This window comes from Pseudophryne corroboree, chromosome 2 (assembly GCF_028390025.1).
Source record: "Pseudophryne corroboree isolate aPseCor3 chromosome 2, aPseCor3.hap2, whole genome shotgun sequence".
In the NCBI taxonomy this organism is placed as follows: domain Eukaryota; kingdom Metazoa; phylum Chordata; class Amphibia; order Anura; family Myobatrachidae; genus Pseudophryne; species Pseudophryne corroboree.
In genome coordinates, this window is record NC_086445.1 from 80,296,805 (window position 1) to 80,315,784 (window position 18,980).

General features: G+C 45.0%; 1 protein-coding gene across 2 annotated transcripts in view; it reads right to left on the reverse strand.

The window, feature by feature from the left end:
* Positions 1-18,980, reverse strand: part of AMOTL1 (angiomotin like 1) — a 216,611-nt gene that overhangs the window by 121,923 nt on the left and 75,708 nt on the right. Inside the window, exon 1 of one of the 2 annotated variants that reach the window (XM_063951457.1) lies at positions 12,021-12,269. The exons of the other annotated variant lie outside the window; for it this stretch is intronic. The gene's annotated coding sequence lies outside the window, so the exon portion shown is untranslated. Of the gene's footprint in view, positions 1-12,020; positions 12,270-18,980 lie in introns of those variants that run through there. 2 annotated transcript variants of the gene reach the window in all.

Consider the following 18,980-nt stretch of genomic DNA (forward strand, 5'->3'; position numbering starts at 1 on the left):
TTGCCGTCTAGTCGGAAAGATGGCAGTTTCCGACTTTTTTAGGTCGAATCATGATTCGACCTATTCAATGGGGCTGCCGTTTTTTTCAGACTTGCCGGAAAACACGTGGATCGGAAAAATAGCCGCGGATCCACGTTTTGTCAGATTTGCGGCTAAATCCGACAGGTTTTTGGTCCTTTTTCGACAATGTCAATCTGACTTTAAAAAAAGTCGGACTGACATTAACGGAAACGGTCAAAACCTGGCGGATTTGTCTCAAATTGAATACTGAATTGTCGGATCCTTTCCGTCGGAAAGGATCCGACATCAATTGAATAGACCCCAAAGTAGAGAAATTGCACGACGCAACCAATTTATCTAGCACTGTCTATGGGCAACTACACCACCAAGGTTCGATACATTTCCCCTTAGATGTGTAAATAGGTGTAGAGAGGTGGAAAAACCTGTGACATTTATGTCAAATTTTTACTGTGTGGAAAAGGTGTCCCCATCGCAACCAATCAGATTTCATTCCTGGGACTTATAGCCCAGATACAAAATGAAGGCAAACAGGCATGATTATTTAGTATTCAATCTTTTCTTTACCACGTCACCAGTTTAATTAATACAATAACGTGCGCAAGTGTGCTGTAACCTATAAAAGCCAATCAAATTGTAGCTGTCATTTTTTTAGTGCAGACAATGGGGTATATGCAATTGCGGTCGAATTCCGGCTGGAATTTGACCGTTTTTAAATTCGACAGTCACAGGTACCAGCGGGCCCGTTTCCCCCCCGCATGCTGGTACTTGTGGTTCTCCAAGTACCAGCTTGCGGGGGAGGCTTGCTGGGACTTGTAGTTCTTCAGCAAAAAACAATATTCTTTTATTTTACACAAGGCTATCAGCCCCCCATCCGCAGCCCTTGGATGGAGACAGCCTCGGGCTTCACCCCTGGCCCTTGGGTGGCTGGAGGGGGGGACCCCTTGATTTAAGGGGTCCCCACTCCTCCAGGGTACCCCGGCCAAGGGTGACTAGTTGGGGATTTAATGCCACGGCCGCAGGGACCGGTATAAAAGTGTCCCCCGGCTGTGGCATAATATCTCCAGCTAGTGGAGCCCGGTGCTGGTGTTAAAAATACGAGGGACCCCTACGTCTTCTGTCCCCCGTATTTTTTGCACCAGGACCGGACGCAGAGCCCAGTGCTGGTTCTAAAAATACGGGGGATCCCCTGTCAATTTTTTCCCCGTATTTTTACAACCAGGACCGGCTCAAAGAGCCCGAGGCTGGTTATGCTTAGGAGGGGGGACCCCACGCACTTTTTTTTTCAGGATTTTAACCCATTCCCTCTGAAAACCATGCTAGTCAGTTAAAAAAAAAAAAATCTTTTAAAAAATATATAAAAAATACTTGTGTCTCCTAATAGACAAACCAAGTACATAATCCCTTCTAATATAAATAGATATGCTATTAGCAATAAAAAAACACACAAAAAAAACATGTTTTTAAATTTTTTTATTAGATTCCGCCAGCAAAGTGAGGCGGAATGAAATTGACGAAATTACTGTCGAAAAGCACTGTTGTCGAATCGACATTCTTCAATTGAATATACTTTTATCGAAAAGCCGCATTTTTACCACTGCAGACATGTCGAATTTTAAAAATGTCGAATTGCAAAAAGTTGAATCTGAAACGTCCGTTTTTTTGTTGAAAAGTACTGTATTGCATTGTGGAATCCAATTCGACATGTTTTTTTTTGTCGAAAATGCCCCGTTTTTCGACTTTCGCGGCAATTCAACCGCAATTGCAAATACCCCAATGAATGCAAGCATCTAATTGGTCTATATGGATTCCAGGGTATATGTGCACAATGACATTTTATTATCGAGAACCTTTTACAATACCCCTGTATAGGTGTATTAGATACTGCCAAGTGCTTTATGTATTTAAACTAATAGGGCTTCTAGGTGCCCCCATTCGCCTGGAAGACAGCATGTAATATAGCGCAGTGTGTATGCGCTATGCTGTGACGCAGGCCGACCTTCCCCCGCACCTCACGTAAGCACATACACTCTATGAGCTCTGCGGCTGTTAGGGAATCAGGAAACATGAATGCCTGGCAGTCAGGAGTTAATTAAACAAAGCTCTGGAATACAGTGGTAATGTGAGCCCCTCTTGCATTCACGCTCACCGAAAAGGTTTTAGTAGAACACCCATCAAGTCAGATACTCTGGAACACGCATGAAATTAACTATAGCATACGGACTGAAGAATTGGACACCCTATGATCAGCAACCTCCCAAACGTTTTATGCTGGAAAGTGTCTCTTGGCCCAAGAAAAACCTCATCAATTATACTAAGGCTTCGACCTATCATAAATCATCTATGAAGACTGCAGATCAGAGCTACTCCTGCAGCTGTACAGCACTGTCAAAAGGAACTTTTGCGGGGTAATATATATATATATATATATATATATATATATATATATATATATATATATATATACACACACACACATACATACATACATATATATATATATATATATATATATATACATTATATATATATATATATATATATATATACACTGCTCAAAAAAATTAAGGGAACACTAAAATAACACATCCTAGATCTGAATGAATGAAATATTCTTATTAAATACTTTGTTCTTTACATAGTTGAATGTGCTGACAACAAAATCACACAAAAATTATCAATGGAAATCAAATTTATTAACCCATGGAAGTCTGGATTTGGAGTCACACTCAAAATTAAAGTGGAAAAACACACTACAGGCTGATCCAACTTTGATGTAATGTTCTTAAAACAAGTCAAAATGAGGCTCAGTAGTGTGTGTGGCCTCCACGTGCCTGTATGACCTCCCTACAATGCCTAGGCATGCTCCTGATGAGGTGGCAGATGGTCTCCTGAGGGATCTCCTCCCAGACCTGGACTAAAGCATCCGCCAACTCCTGGACAGTCTGTGGTGCAACGTGGCATTGGTGGATTGAGCGAGACATGATGTCCCAGATGTGGTCAATTGGATTCAGGTCTGGGGAACGGGCGGGCCAGTCCATAGCATCAATGCCTTCGTCTTGCAGAAACTGCTGACACACTCCAGCCACATGAGGTCTAGCATTGTCTTGCATTAGGAGGAACCCAGGGCCAACCGCACCAGCATATGGTCTCACAAGGGGTCTGAGGATCTCATCTTGGTACCTAATGGCAGTCAGGCTACCTCTGGCGAGCACATGGAGGGCTGTGCGGCACCCCAAAGAAATGCCACCCCACACCATTACTGACCCACTGCCAAACCGGTCATGCTGGAGGATGTTACAGGCAGCAGAACGTTCTCCTTGGCATCTCCAGACTCTGTCACATCTGTCACATGTGCTCAGTGAGAACCTGCTTTCATCTGTGAAGAGCACAGGGCGCCAGTGGCGAATTTGCCAATCTTGGTGTTCTCTGGCAAATGCCAAACGTCCTGCACGGTGTTGGGCTGTAAGCACAACCCCCACCTGTGGACGTCGGGCCCTCATACCACCCTCATGAAGTCTGTTTCTGATCGTTTGAGTAGACACATGCACATTTGTGGCTTGCTGGAGGTCATTTTGCAGGGCTCTGGCAGTGCTCCTCCTGTTCCTCCTTGCACAAAGGCGGAGGTAGCTGCCCTGCTGCTGGCTTGTTGCCCTCCTACGGCCTCCTCCACGTCTCCTGATGTACTGGCCTGTCTCCTGGTAGCGCCTCCATGTTTTGGACACTACGCTGACAGACACAGCAAACCTTCTTGCCGCAGCTCGCATTGATGTGCCATCCTGGATGAGCTGCACTACCTGAGCCACTTGTGTGGGTTGTAGACTCCGTCTCATGCTACCATGACCAAAACATCAGCCAGAAAGCATAGGAGCTGAGAAGTGGTCTGTGGTCACCACCTGCAGAACAACTCCTTTATTGGGGGTGTCTTGCTAATTGCCTATAATTTCCACCTGTTGTCTATTCCATTTGCACAACAGCATGTGAAATTGATTGTCAATCAGTGTTGCTTCCTAAGTGGACAGTTTGATTTCATAGAAGTGTGATTGACTTGGAGTTACATTGTGTTGTTAAAGTGTTCCCTTTATTTTTTTGAGCAGTGTATATATATATATATATATATATATATATATACACATGTCCGCAACGCTGCCCATTTCTATTTCTTTGTGCTTCAATGCTGGGAAATGAGGACTGGTACTTATCCATCAGGAAAGCGTCTGATTGGCTCCAAATTCATTCTACAGCAGAACAACGACCCCAAACACACAGCCAATGTCATTAAGAACTATCTTCAGCATAAAGTAGAACAAGGGGCCCCGGAAGTAATGTCCTGATCTCAACATCATCGAGTCTGTCTGGGATTACATGAAGAGAGAGAAGGAATTAAGCAAGCCTACATCCACAGAAGATCTGTGGTTTTAGTTCTCCAAGATGTCTGGAACAACCTTCCTGCCGAGTTCCTTTAAAAACTGCGTGCAAGTGTACCTAGAAGAGTTGATGTTATTTTGAAGGCAAAGGGTGGTCACACCAAAAGTTTATTTGATTTAAATTTCACCTGTTCAATCACTTTGCATTTTGGTAATTGATGAAAAAATCATCTATTAACACTTCTATTTTTGAAAGCATCCTTACTTTGCAGCATTTTTTCCACATCTGCCTAAAACTTTTGTACAGCCAAATTAATGCATCCAAGAGAACAGGGACACCTAGTGGTCAAATTAGTGTGAAACTTGCAATGTTAGTGTGTCATTAGCCTGAAATGCTGTCCTGACATTCCAACATCCCTATTTTACTCTACAAGAAAAAGAAATGGTTTACAAATCACACACTGCACTGAAGATCAGGAACGCCCCTGGTGGGAGTTAGAACATTACACAGACTGGCATCACAATACTCTTCTTCATTACTCCTGGGAAATATTGTTGACTTAATTAACCTTAAGGAGAATTATCTTTGATTGATCGATATTGCAAAATGTTTCCTAACACAGAAAGCATGTTCCCCCACTAACCAAAGAGCATCATTATCATTTAAGGAGCTGCGAGCAGACCTGCAAATCAATCCTTCCTTATATGTCCCTCAGCAAACTGTGCATCCAGGAGCCACGTGTATTAATAGATACAGTCAGATCCACAAACAATATATACAGTTTACAGACTGCGAAACAAAAACCGGCAGCATTGGCAAGACTCTTCCATCCCACCTTCGGGGCGAGACTCAGAGTCACACTACCCCTCCTAGATCTTTGGGGTAGGGCCAAAAAAGGGGTCACGCGTAAAACGCTAATTTTAACAGATGATAACGAATGTAGACTAGAATTAAACAAGTGAATAAAGTTTTTGTGATGAGCCTGACTCCCGGCTGGTGTTTAATAACAGCTTCCAGATCCCCAATATAGAAAGTCAAAGGAAGCGATGTGCAGTGGAGAGAGTGAGGTGCAGTGCTTTATATTATTTATGAAGAGTGTGGTGCACTGATAAAAGAGTGAGGGTGCTGTAAGGAAAGAGTGAGGGTGCTGTAAGGAAAGAGTGAGGGTGCTGTAAGGAAAGAGTGAGGGTGCTGTAAGGAAAGAGTAAGGGTGCTGTAAGGAAAGAGTGAGGGTGCTGTAAGGAAAGAGTGAGGTGATGAAAGGAAAGAGTGAGGTGATGAAAGGAAAGAGTGAGGGTGCTGTAAAGGAAAGAGTGAGGGTGCTGTAAGGTAAAAGTGAGGGTGCTGTAAAGGAAAGAGTGAGGTGATGTAAGGAAAAAGTGAGGGTGCTGTAAGGAAAGAGTGAGGGTGCTGTAAGGAAAGAGTGAGGTGATGTAAGGAAAAAGTGAGGGTGATGTAAGGAAAAAGTGAGGGTGCTGTAAGGAAAGAGTGAGGGTGCTGTAAGGAAAGAGTGAGGGTGCTGTAAGGAAAGAGTGAGGGTGCTGTAAGGAAAGAGTAAGGGTGCTGTAAGGAAAGAGTGAGGGTGCTGTAAGGAAAGAGTGAGGGTGCTGTAAAGGAAAGAGTGAGGTGATGTAAGGAAAAAGTGAGGGTGCTGTAAGGAAAGAGTGAGGGTGCTGTAAGGAAAGAGTGAGGTGATGTAAGGAAAAAGTGAGGGTGATGTAAGGAAAAAGTGAGGGTGCTGTAAGGAAAGAGTGAGGGTGCTGTAAGAAAAGAGTGAGGGTGCTGTAAGGAAAGAGTAAGGGTGCTGTAAGGAAAGAGTGAGGTGATGAAAGGAAAGAGTGAGGTGATGAAAGGAAAGAGTGAGGTGATGAAAGGAAAGAGTGAGGGTGCTGTAAAGGAAAGAGTGAGGGTGCTGTTAGGTAAAAGTGAGGGTGCTGTAAAGGAAAGAGTGAGGTGATGTAAGGAAAAAGTGAGGGTGCTGTAAGGAAAGAGTGAGGGTGCTGTAAGGAAAGAGTGAGGGTGCTGTAAGGAAAGAGTGAGGGTGCTGTAAGGAAAGAGTGAGGTGATGTAAGGAAAAAGTGAGGGTGATGTAAGGAAAAAGTGAGGGTGCTGTAAGGAAAGAGTGAGGGTGCTGTAAGGAAAGAGTGAGGGTGCTGTAAGGAAAGAGTGAGGGTGCTGTAAAGAAAAAGTGAGGGTGATGTAAGGAAAAAGTGAGGGTGCTGTAAGGAAAGAATCAGGGTGCTGTAAGGAAAGAGTAAGGGTGCTGTAAGGAAAGAGTGAGGTGATGAAAGGAAAGAGTGAGGTGATGAAAGGAAAGAGTGAGGGTGCTGTAAAGGAAAGAGTGAGGGTGCTGTAAGGTAAAAGTGAGGGTGCTGTAAAGGAAAGAGTGAGGTGATGTAAGGAAAAAGTGAGGGTGCTGTAAGGAAAGAGTGAGGGTGCTGTAAGGAAAGAGTGAGGTGATGTAAGGAAAAAGTGAGGGTGATGTAAGGAAAGAGTGAGGGTGCTGTAAGGAAAGAGTGAGGGTGCTGTAAGGAAAGAGTGAGGGTGCTGTAAGGAAAGAGTAAGGGTGCTGTAAGGAAAGAGTGAGGGTGCTGTAAGGAAAGAGTGAGGTGATGAAAGGAAAGAGTGAGGTGATGAAAGGAAAGAGTGAGGGTGCTGTAAAGGAAAGAGTGAGGGTGCTGTAAGGTAAAAGTGAGGGTGCTGTAAAGGAAAGAGTGAGGTGATGTAAGGAAAAAGTGAGGGTGCTGTAAGGAAAGAGTGAGGGTGCTGTAAGGAAAGAGTGAGGTGATGTAAGGAAAAAGTGAGGGTGATGTAAGGAAAAAGTGAGGGTGCTGTAAGGAAAGAGTGAGGGTGCTGTAAGGAAAGAGTGAGGGTGCTGTAAGGAAAGAGTGAGGGTGCTGTAAGGAAAAAGTGAGGGTGATGTAAGGAAAAAGTGAGGGTGCTGTAAGGAAAGAATCAGGGTGCTGTAAGGAAAGAGTGAGGGTGCTGTAAGGAAAGAGTGAGGGTGCTGTAAGGTAATGTAAGGAAAGAGTGAGGTGATGTAAGGAAAGAGTGAGGGTGCTGTAAGGAAAGAGTGGGTGTACTGAAGAAAGTGGGATGCAATAAAGAGTGAGGTGCAGTGAAGAAAGTGTGAGACACAGTGAAAAGAGAGTGGGGTGCGGTGAAAGGTCCAGTAATAAACGAGTGCGGTGCAGTGATTTATTTATTGTATTTATTTATGAACAGTGATAAAAGAATGAGGTGCTTTAAAGAGAGAGTGAGGCGCAATGAAGAGAGAGTAAGGTGTAGTGAAAAGACTGAGGTACAGTAAAGAAAGAGTAAGGTACAGTGAAGAGACAGTGGGGTGTAGTGAAGAGAGAGTGGGGTAAAGTGAAGAGAGAGTGGGGTAAAGTGAAGAGAGAGTGGGGTAAAGTGAAGAGACAGAAAGGCAGTGGGGTGCAGTGAAGAGATAGTGGGGTACAGTGAAGAGACAGTGGAATGCAGTGAATAAAGTGAGCCACATTGAAGAAAGAGTGAGCTGTAGTGCAGCGATGATAGAGTAGTGTGCAGTGAAGAGAGAGTTGGGTCCAGTGGAGAGAGTTGGGTGCAGTAAAGAGAGAGGCTGTGGTGCAGTGAAGAGAGGGTGGGATGCAGTGCAGTGAAAAGAGAGTGGGGTGCAGTGATGAAAGAGTCAGCTGCTGTGTTCGGTGTCAAGTGCAACCAAGGTCACTCCTGCTGCGTGAGGAAAGGCACCTCTGTGCCAGCACTTCTGACCTTCTTGCTGCTTGTTGGCTAGTCTGAGGACCACAGCAGACTACTATCTATAGTCAGGTGAATCCCCCCCACACCCTGGGACACTACTACAAAATGTGACTTGCAGTTTTAGCCTTGCTGCGCCTCATCAATGCAAAACACAGACAATGTCAGCAATGGTGCAGCAATTAGGGTGAGATGGGATACAAATAAAAAGCTATCAGTGTACGAGAACAGAACGTACAGATATCTCACCTATAACCTCAGCATCCCCTCACACACCAAAAATAGAAGGAATCGAATAATCATGAAATTGCGGCTGCAGAAAGACAAAGCAACCCCTCGCATGTCCCGTCACCTAACCAAACACTCAGATCTGTCACTGCATTGCCATAAATGCAGCCTGATAGCAGAGCCATACATTCCGCTCTTATTAGGGCTCATCAGTGCAAAACATGGACCAAGAGAGTAGGACTTATCCCTACCCACACCAACCACTCGCCCGCTTGCGATTACAAAGGAAAGAGGTTTTAACTAAAAAAAAAAAACTTGAAATGAAAGATAACAATGCACGAAGGATACACATACAGGAAGCAACAATTAGTCATGCCACAATTAATACAGTCGCACTTTCCAAGTGATCACAACTAATCCAGTATACACAGCAAACAACAGATCTATTCTCCCTAGGAATATTTGTCTATTGGACATGTACAGACAGGTGATGCTTCCCATCCATCCTTATTCCAAGTATCTAACACCTGAGTCACAGGTAATAATGTCTCAATATATAAGCCCTCAGGGCACCATCCGCAGCCACAAAAATAGTCCCTGGGTGTCTCCATTTATGTACAGTACTTTTAAATTATAAAAAAAAAAAAAGAGAAGTTAATTCCGAACAACATAACTAAACACTGCAGATGGTTTGGGAGCCAGGGGCACAGATTAACCTAGTAACAAACGTGTATATGTGAGCATGCAAACACAACCGTAAGTGCAGGGATCCTAAAATATCACACTATGGGGAAGATGTATTAAGCCTGGAGAAGTGACATAGCAGTGATAAGTGCAAGGTGATAACGCACCAGCTAATCAGCTCCAATACGTAAATTGACAGGAGCTGACTGGCTGGTGCATTATCATCTTGCACTTATCACTTCTTTATACCTTCTTCAGGCTTAATACATCTGCCCAATATTCCATATATTCTCATTCATCTCTATGGCAGGCTGCTCGGTGCAGAATGACAACAACAAAGTGTTAATTTCTCGCTCTTCCCCCTGTCTCTTTCACATATCCTGTCCCTCCTTTTTATCACCCCTCCTGCCCCTCTCTTCCTTCCTTCTGTCTATACTCATAACACAGATATTGAGCCCCTTACCTCACTGCCCCTCTAACTACCATCGCTCTTCCATACGGAACCACCTCAACTTTTCATGATGTTTTAACTTAGCCCACTTCAGCAGCCTGCAGCTCTCCAGCTGTTGGGGAACCACAGGTGCCAGCATTCCCCATGCTGTGACTTACAGTTTTATGATGAATCCCAGTGGTTTCACACTTAAAGAGTACAGTGTTAACTCGACTGTTTTATGTTCCATTTTATATCTTACAAATTGCGCGGGAATGTCTATCCCACATTCCTAAACTGGATGAGTAAAGATTTAAAAAAAACAATACTATGCCAGGACTGACAGCTCTGCACATTGAGGGTAATTCAGATCCGATTGCTGCTGTGCGTTTTCGCACAGCGGGCGATCAGATCCGAACTGCGCATGCGTATGCACCGCGCCGGCGTGTCGCATAGCTACAATGGGCTTCTCCAGTCAGCGACGGGATGGTGCGAAGGATCCATTTGCACGGGCGATCACAAAGAGATTGACAGGAAGAGGCCGTTCGTGGGTGGCAACTGACCGTTTTCAGGGAGTGTCCGGAAAAACGCAGACGGGCTCGAGTGTTTTCAGGGAAGGTGTCTGACGTCAGCTCCGGCCCCCGATCAGCAGGATTTCATCGCACTGGAAGAGTAAGTCCTGGGCTGCGCAGAGACTGCACAAACTTATTTTTGTGCAGCTCTGCAACACAAGCGAATGCACACTTGCACAAGCTTTTACCCTCCTCCTGTAGGCGTCGACTATCTGATCGCAGGGCTGCAAAAAACGCAGCCCAGCAATCAAATCTGAATTAGGCCCATGGTTCCCTTTTAATTTGTGCACGTGTTTATTACCCTAATTAAACAACCGACACTAGAGCAAGGTAATTCCATTTTTTGTATAGTATCAGCCACTGTGACAACTAATTGTGGCAGCACCAACTTTTTTTATTACATTAGGAACTTATTTAAAAGGTTTCAGGTGCTGCCGAAACCAATCAATCAGATTCAAGCTTTCAGTTTTCTAGTAAAACTTGGAAAATTAAAGTAGATTTCTGATTGGCTACACTATTATCTTCCCATAATTGTCCCAACGAAGTCTTAGGGCAGGGTTATCGTGACGGCTTTGTTCCAGCGACAAATCTCATTATAAGTAGCGTATGCATGTCAATTAGTAATGATAATAGCATCTAAGGAGAAAAAGCATTCAGGGAACTAGAATAAGGAGTTTGTCGCCCTATTCACGTGCTAAATCCTTGTTGTGGTGTATGTGCAGTGTAGTAGTTATTGTGGTGTTTTGTTTTTGCTTTTATTGTATAGTGCTGCTTTTCATTTACAGACAGGTAAATAGGCCTACGTAACTTATTTGTACCACTTGTCAGTAAATTTTCTGACAGTTGGCAAGCATGTAGAACACAATGTACTACAAAGCCCTGCATTTTCCTGTAGCCCATGAGCAAGATCAGGTGTGTGTAGAAAACACTAAAGGAACAATAGATTGGGAGGCCTTTTAGTGCACACAAAATAACGCTAATCGTTCTTTTCACGTTAAGGACAAGGATACAGCTTACTTTTCCATATGCTGTGGCCGTCTGGCAGATTTGAAAGGGTTAATGCTCCTATATGTCCCCTGACATATGACAGCTACTGACGCATAATGCAAAATTGTTCCCACCGTTCCATAGTGACCTAATATTATATATTCTGCCATAACAGCAGGCTAACCATCCCGTCGCATCACCGCGCTGATCTGCAATTCACATCAGGACCCATAGCTCTCTGCACCTCCATATAGCCAACTTTACTGATAACGGGAGCCAAGTATGGTAGCTGTAATGGTAATTAATTGCCCAGAGGTCTGGTAAACGTGTTACTGGCTGGTGTGATGGATGGGGTGGAAGAAACGCACTCCACTGTGTCTATAAAAGAACTCCAAAATATGCAAAAGGTTTTATATATATATATATATATATATATATATATATATATATATATATATAAAGGTCAACCAGGTTCACAAGAGCATTGCTGAAGACATAAGTACATTTACTGCAAAGATAAATAAAAATAAAAAAATAAAAATTATATGTATGTATGTTTGTATGTATGGAAAGATAGATAGATAGATAGATAGATAGATAGATAGATAGATAGATAGATAGATAGATAGATAGACAGAATTTCAAATTAGAATTAATATGCATTTTGGGAGACATGCATAGTGTATGTGCATTCTTGGTAAAATGAATAATAATAATAACATTCGTCTGTAATTTGGAGGAAATGCACCCTGCACAGTTACTGTGCAGCACATGAACTGGCACCACATCAGACATGCCAAGAATTGCAAAGTCCCAGGTGCCATGTTGGCAATGCATGGTACACATGCCCCAGCCCAGATGCCCCCCAGCTTCCCCAGCCCATGCATCCTGGCACAGTGTCACGCTGCTTCTCCCCAGGCAGGATAGCAGCAGCCTGCACACGAGTCCTAGCGGTCTGCAGCCTGATCTGCACACAAAGGGAAGGAAGCCTTTACCTCTCACGCGGGTCCCAGGGAGAAAGTTTCCGTGCCACAGGGGCGGCAGGAGCCGGCCGGGGGGCTGTGCATGGTCCCCTCATGCAGCGCAGGACGGTCCTGGTCCCCAACAATCAGCCCCATTCACTGGAATGAGAGGAATGCGTGTGCAGCCCCGGGTCCTAGTGCCTGACGCTCAACTTAACATCTGCCGCGCTGGGTCCTAGTGCCTGGCGGTTACCTGAACGCCGGCCGCTCCGGGTCCTAGTGCTTGAAGCTCAACCGAACTCCGGCCGCCCCGGGTCCTAATGCCGTAGACTTAAATTAAATTCTGCAGAGTCTGGATCGTTCTGGCGGGAGCTCGTGTCTGGTTATCTGCACAGATCTTAAGGTGGACTGGTGGAGATGTATGAAACCTTCTGTTGAGTGCAAGTGGGGTGTGAAGTGGCCCATGGCAACAAATCAGATTCTACTGATTATTTTATAGCACTGCATGGGTTGCAGCGCAGTAGATGTGGGAGCTGCTAGGATCATGATAATGGGGTCCCGTCATCTGGGTCATCCCTCTCCATTATAGAATGTCCCCAGTGCAAATTCAGTCATCGGTTGCCTGTAACGCCACCATCCCTCGCCACGTCGCACTGATCTTAGGCTGGGTACACACTAGAATGATATGTACCCGGATGACATATCGTATACACAGTACGCATCAGAACGATGTTACGTCTTGCGTTACACTGCACGGCACTGCATGCAACATAGGGCCTCATTCATACCTGATGGTAGCAGTAAATTTGTTAGCAGATGGGCAAAACCATGTGCACTGCAGGGGGGGGGGGAGGCAGAAATAACATGTGCAGAGAGATTAGATTTGGGTGGGGTGTGTTCAAACTGAAATCTAAATTGCAGTGTAAAAATAAAGCAGCCAGTATTTACCCTGCACAGAAACAATATAACCCACCCAAATCTAACGCTCTCTGCACATGTTATATCTGCCCCCCTGCAGTGCACATGGTTTTGCCCAACTGCTAAAAAATGTGCTCCTACGATCAGGTCTGAATTAGGCCCATGGTCTGGTTGGCCATGCCGTATGACCAATCGGAAGATATTGCTAACGTCCGCTTAAGCACGCAGATTGGGTGTACACTCTGAACGATCTGCCCGATATGTTGTTTCGATTCGTCTGGAAACAACATATTGTGCCAATATCTCTTGTGTGTACCTGGCTTTAGATCCTGACTCTATCTGGGGCACTGCATCAGGCAGGTGTAAAGCCATGTGGGAATGAAAGAGCTGCACAGCAACTCAGAGGGAAAACATCTGGCAGGTTGCACTGAACGGTTGATTTTCAATAACTATTTAAAGTGGAGTTTACGTAAGACAATTTAAAAATACTGTCTTATTTGCAGATCAACGGGAGCATTGAGCTGGAGCCAAACATGGGCCCTCATTCCGAGTTGTTCGCTCGCTAGCTGCTTTTAGCAGCAGTTTAAACGCTAAGCCGCCGCCCTCAGGGGGTGTATCATAGCTTAGCAGAAGTGTGAACGAAAGGTTCGCAGCGCTGCTACAAAAAAAGATTGTGCAGTTTCAGAGTAGGTCGAGACTTACTCCTAGCTAGCGAACACTTCAGACTGTTTAGTTCCTGTTTTGACGTCACAAACACGCCCTGCGTTCGGCCAGCCACTCCCCCGTTTCCCCAGCAACTCACTCTGCGGTCAGCAGTGCGACTGAAAAGCGTCGCTAGACCTTGTGTGAAACTGCAATGGCTTTTGTGAAAGTACGACGCGCGTGCGCTCTGCGCCCCATACGCATGCGCAGAATTGCCTTTTTTTGCCTGATCGCTGCGCTGCAAACGAAAGCAGCTAGCGATCAACTCGGAATGAGGCCCATAGTTATTATAGCATGCTGCCTAATTTCCAACTAGAGGTTCTATTTCTAAAAAACGGGCGCTAATTACACATCTGTATCGCCACGTATCGCAGCAATACAGATTTTAGTTGCACTGCAATTCACCAATCTGGGGCTCCTATCAGAGACAATGTGAAAACACTGCACCTTTGCTGGCGATGTGTCACTGTGGAATGCACATGTACTGTAGTTTGACCCAGCGGAGACCAAGTAGAGTCATTCCGCAATGTCCCCCCATTGCTGAGTATAGGTAACGCCATGCTGTTATATTGAGCAGTGGCGCAGTACCCAGACAGACACTGCAATGACTGCAAATCTCGCCAGTTATGCAATTAATCGTGCACCTCCCAATTGACCCTGGTAAAAAGTCATCCAGTATGCATTATATATAGAAGACAACATGTCCCATTTGCTCTGAGAAACAATTGTCACTGACTGAGAGATTACACAATGATCCAAGTAATGTAAGCAACTTTTTTTTTTTAATCACTTCATTATTTAAAATGAATAGTCAGAAATTCAGTGGTAAGACAAAATCATTGACCACAATGTCTACCTGCCTATTATTATAGTGTCTATCCGTATAATCAATGCCTGCTTATTAGCAGAGTCCTAGCATCTCACCCTTTACCCATGCCAGCCTCCCAGGGTGCAGTCACCTATCACTGCAATCAATACCTGTCTCCACGGGTTCTGGCACTTGGCTCTATAACCAATGTCTGCCTCCTTGGCTTCATTATAATGCTCTCTTCCACGTACAGTGTGTTCCATCAATTGATCAGGCATTACTGCAACCTGAACGTATGGAACCAAATTTACGGCTTGCGGTGATATTATCAGATGCACATTTCTGCACATTGCACTGCGAGAGGTGTATTAGGAGTGATCTTGTGCAAGCGGCTAACTATAAAGACGTTTGGTGAAGCCTTTGAGATGTGTCAGTAAGGGCTACACGTATCTTTATACAGTATGTGCTACGTACAAAGCACTAATTCTGCACAAGAGAATAGTTTCAATAGGCTATTTGCACTATATTTAAGGATACAATGATCATATGATGGTTTCACTCAAAGACATATACGCATAAGAAAGTAAGCACTCACGAGCAGGTCCCTCTCTACCCCATCTCATGTCTAAACCTCCTTTGTCAGCCTCCTAAGTTATTGTTCTGCAATTATGTGTGTTTTGCATTTTATAGGACTTGTAATTCTGCCTATTTGGCTCCCCGGAGTCTTGTTCTGTCTTACAAATAAACAGCGATGACGATGCACAAAAGCTTTTACATTCAACTTTAAATCATCTAGAATCTGCTGGTCAGGGCAACCCAGTACAGATTTATCCTAACAAGCTCAGTTAGTTACTTTCAAGAGGGCCTTTCTCCAGGACTGGCTTTAGATAATATGTGGGTAAAAGACTGTTGCCGTGTTGATTACATGTTCAGTGTGATGGCATACACCCATCATTTGCAAAGCATTCGATGGTTTAAGCCATCGATGGTACACTCGTGCACATGCACAAAGGAGCAATATACTTAGCACATGTGCAAATAAGCGCTGCTACTGAATTGCCAAAAATCAGAAAAACTGTTAAAACAATGGGAACAAGAGCAAGCGGTGGTGACAACCATCACATTGGGCGTAGCTAGACTTATGAGGGCCCCACCGTATAATTTCCATGGGCCCCCAGCCATGCAGTACTCAGAGCAGGCTGGGCGTTCACCTCCTGAGCACCGTGGTCAGCTTTTCCACTGATAGCAGCGGCTCCGTCTCTCCTTACTGATGCTGGAAGTGGCCGTGATCCAGGGATTTCTCAGCAGGCTCTTCACAGCCATGCCTCCTCCCAGCATCAGTGACGGGTAGGGATGTCCATCAGTGGGTTAAGGATGGATGGTCCTCATCAATGGTACAATTGATTGTTAACCTTTGTGGTGTGAAACCATTTGCAAGGGAACCTTCAATGGTTTCACTCACCGATGGTCACCCCTGCTTTACTATTTACTGGGCTGCGGTTCAGTCAGAGCCTGTGGGTGGGGCTCATGGGAGTGTTGGGGGCGGAGCTAGTCTCAGTGTCCTGACACCTTGGAGTGACAAAAGAACAAAAACATCTCTATCAGCGATGGTGGGAAACCATCTGGTTCTCCCCCAGTGGCAGTAAAAGTATTCAACATCAGGCATAGACCATCAATGATTTAAAATCACTGATGGTCAATGCACATTGCAAATAAAAACAATGATGTTTGCGAACCATCAGTTTCCGATGGCCATCGCTAGACCATACCTCCACAACTGGCGAGCGGATCAGGGTAATGCAGGTAAATGGGAAGGCGGGGCGGAGATCTCCAATCAGCACTGACTGCCGATATAGGGGAGTTGTTAGGGACACTGCAGTTTATCTGTTGAGTGTATGGGTGGAGGTGAGAACTTATTTTATTTGACAACACATAATAAAAAGAAAAAAGTCATATTTTTGAAGACTGTATAAAACCTTATGCCTACTGCAGGTAACATCCTCAGAATGCAGTCCACATTTCTCTTACGTCCTAGAGGATGCTGGGGTCCACATTAGTACCATGGGGTATAGACGGGTCCACCAGGAGCCATTGGCACTTTAATTTAAGAGTGTGGGCTGGCTTCTCCCTCTATGCCCCTCCTACCAGTTTAGAAAATGTGCCCGGAGGAGCCGGTCACAGCTAGGGGAGCTCTACAGAGCTTTTATATTAAAAGTTATTTTTAGAGTTAGTTTTTTTTACAGGGGGCTCTTAGCAACAGCCTCCCTGCATCGTGGGACTAAGGGGGAAGCAGTGTCTGCCCTGCGGGGTCTGAGCCACTGACTCCGCTGACTGGACACTGAGCTCCAGAGGGGTCGGATCGGTCTCCGCCACAGGGGACCGCTCGCCCCCAGCAGCATGCCGCCACCCCCTTACAGACGCTGAAGAAGTGGTGAGTTAGAGTTAATGATACCACACCTGTTAGTCACCTCTTCTTGTTCCCTGAAACTTCTGCCGTCCGCTAGGCTTTCTTCATGCGATGATGATTAAACTCATTTCTCTAAATAACAGACCACAAATGGTGCCGGCATTGCCAAACTGAGTGTCACCTCATTATGAGTAACTGCAGAGAGGAATCTGTCTGCCAGCTCTCCTGTGATTTGCTCTTTTAATTACAACTATTACCCCTGCTCCCACTGTCACACACTGCTTAAGTTACACAAAGGACCTTTTCCTCCATTCATCGTTCCTGTGGTCCAGCGTATTTGTCAGGGGAGCTCAAAGCACCACAAAAGCCCCAAACTTACTTTTTTATATAGAAACAATGAATATGAAAACACAAAGTTCCGTGTTTTTATGGCTCTCCACTGCAGCTCGGATTAAAGTAGGGACAGAAGCTTCTCCCCCCCGTATTAGTGCCCTGATACATTGGCGTATCTATAATGGGTGCAGTGTGTGCAGTGCACATGGGTCCAGGGGTGCCCACCCCGCACACACTGCACCCATTTACTTAATACTTACCTCTCTGGAGTCCCCCATTGGAGCCATCCCTTCTTGGCAGCGCAATAGAGTCTGAACACTAGGGGGAACAGACTCTATTGCGCCTGCTGAAAACTTCGGAAATGTGTCACGGCTGCCATTTTTCCAGAGTTTTGCGCAAGCGCATTAGGAAAGTATTCAGAAAAATGGCAGCCGCGCCATGTTCCCGGTGGTTTGCGCTTGCGCAATAGAGTCTGTACTCAGACTCCTTTGCCGCTGCGGAGAAGGATGGCACCGCCGGGGAACTCCGACAAGGTAAGTATTACAACCTTGTGCATCGGTCAGAGAGGGGGGGGCTGCACACTGGCCTCCTCCTCTCTTAAAACGCCCCTGCCCTGATACCATTGGACACAGATCAAAACGGAGAAAAGGGAGACACTTCAGCTGCAGTGATGTCACTCGCCTGCCACTGTATATGAATCAATTATTCTGCATAGTGGGCCTAATTCCTGTCTGTATGTAATGCCGATGTTCAAGCAACGGAGCAATTATCGGCAGACTGCCATGTGCCGCGATCACACTGCACATGTGCCAAGGTGCTGTTGCAATAATAATAATAATTTATTTAAGACATACGTAAGGCTAAACCTCCTAGCACTTTACTGGAAAATGTAGAAGTTGAAATTAACAAGTGATGACATGGACAGTTTTTACATGGGTGTAAGTGTATGGGAGGGATGTACTTAGCATTGGATCCTTGATGCGGTACTTCCCGACACTTACCGCATAGATACTAACTGCATATGTGATTAGTACTGCAAAGAACAGCTCTCCTGGTAAGAGCGGTTATTTGCAATGTTGGTACTTCCAGATATAGAACCCTGCAGTCCCCCTGCAATGCGGCGGGTGAGGGGATTGCTGGGAGGTGTCTGATTAGAGCCCTCTCAGGATAGAATGTGGAAAGAAGCCCATAGACAGCTACAGATGGCATTACCCACTGCATCCTAGCCCTGGAATGCATCCCATTCCGGAGCTTGGTACATATGGGAAATGCGGCCACAGCAATATTCAAAGTTTTGGCCGCATTTTCCCTTAAGTACATCCCACCCTATGACCTAAATGTATTAAGCTTTAAAAAGTGATGAAGTTGAGACGGATAAAGGGGCAGATGTATTAAGCCTGGAGAAGTGATAAAGCAGTGATAAGTGTAAGGTGATAACGCACCAGCCAATCAGCTCCTAACTGTCATTTTTCAAACCCGTAATGATTGGCTGGTGCGTTATCACCTTCCACTTATCACTGCTTTATCCCTTTGCCAAAACTAATACATCTTTCCCTTAAGAGTGATAAATGACCTAACTGTAATTTTTCAAACACGGCCTGTGACATGGCAGGTAGGAAGCTGATTGGCTGGTCATTTATCACTCCTTATGCGTCTCAGATTTGTCTCTTGTTAAGGCTTCATACATTTGGGCCAATGCCTGTCACATGGCAGTTAGGAGCTGGTTGGCTGGTCCTTTATCTCTCTTTATCAGTCTCCACTTTATCACTTTTTAAGGCTTAATACATTTGGGCCATGTGAAGTATGCCAGAAAGAGGGCCTAATT